Consider the following 965-nt stretch of genomic DNA (forward strand, 5'->3'; position numbering starts at 1 on the left):
CATATTATCCACTATTCTGGAAATATTATATATATATATATATATATATATAATGTATAGTCTTTGTGCGATGCAGACTGTTGAACTTGGATTTAGCTGATTGTGAAATGTCCGTTTCCGTTCTATCCTGGTTGAGTTTATATTTTGTGTATATCTATATACACATATTCATTCAGTCTTTTGCATGGCATACTGGAGTACCTCAGTATGTATGTGTATATATGTACGTGTATACACACACATATATGTATACATTTATATATACCTGTTCATACGTGTGTGTGTGTGTGTATATACACACACACACACATATATAGCTGTGCTTGTGCCATGTAAAAAGTACTACTAAATCCACTCTGCTGAGTGGTTGGTGTTAGGAAGGGCATCCAGCTGTAAAAACCCTACTTAAAACAGTTACAGAAGTCTGGTGCAGGTTTCTGCCTGGCCGGTTCTTATCAAACCGTCCCACCCATGCCAGCGTGGAATGCGGATGTTAAACGATGATGATGATGAATACACAACACACACGCAAAAGGCGTAGGCATAGTTGTGTGGTTAAAGAGCTTGATGTAATTTTGGATTCAGTCCCCTTGGTCACGTATTTATACAGTCGCCTTGGTTGGACTAAAGCCTTGAATAGATTTAATACACAAAAACCGAAAAAACAAAAAAATACACAAAATACCTTGTCGTTTCACAATCCGCTAAATTTTAGTTCAGTCTGCATCGCAAAAAAAACTACACACACACACACGTGAGGGTGTAGGTATGTGTCTGTACCTTTGTCTAGACATCAGGCGATCATCACCTCATGAGGGTTAGCAACAGGAAAGGTATCCAACCATGGAAAATTTGACTGAGCCAAATCCGATTTAACCATGAAAATATAGAAAACTGGGTGTTAAAATAATGGCAATATGGTGGGGGAGTATCTTTTGATGTAACATGATATATATATATATATA

The 965-nt window shown here is 37.2% G+C and overlaps 2 protein-coding genes across 6 annotated transcripts in view; one reads left to right on the forward strand and one right to left on the reverse strand.

Moving 5' to 3' along the window:
- LOC106880011 (sodium channel modifier 1) overlaps positions 1-710 on the reverse strand; it is a 42,405-nt gene extending 41,695 nt beyond the window's left edge. The window contains exon 1 of the mRNA XM_014929802.2: positions 686-710. The gene's annotated coding sequence lies outside the window, so the exon portion shown is untranslated. The remainder of the gene's footprint in view (positions 1-685) is intronic.
- LOC106880921 (putative uncharacterized protein DDB_G0271606) overlaps positions 1-965 on the forward strand; it is a 78,185-nt gene that overhangs the window by 3,927 nt on the left and 73,293 nt on the right. The gene's annotated exons all lie outside the window — the stretch shown is intronic.

Source organism: Octopus bimaculoides, chromosome 11, assembly GCF_001194135.2.
Source record: "Octopus bimaculoides isolate UCB-OBI-ISO-001 chromosome 11, ASM119413v2, whole genome shotgun sequence".
In the NCBI taxonomy this organism is placed as follows: Eukaryota; Metazoa; Mollusca; class Cephalopoda; order Octopoda; family Octopodidae; genus Octopus; species Octopus bimaculoides.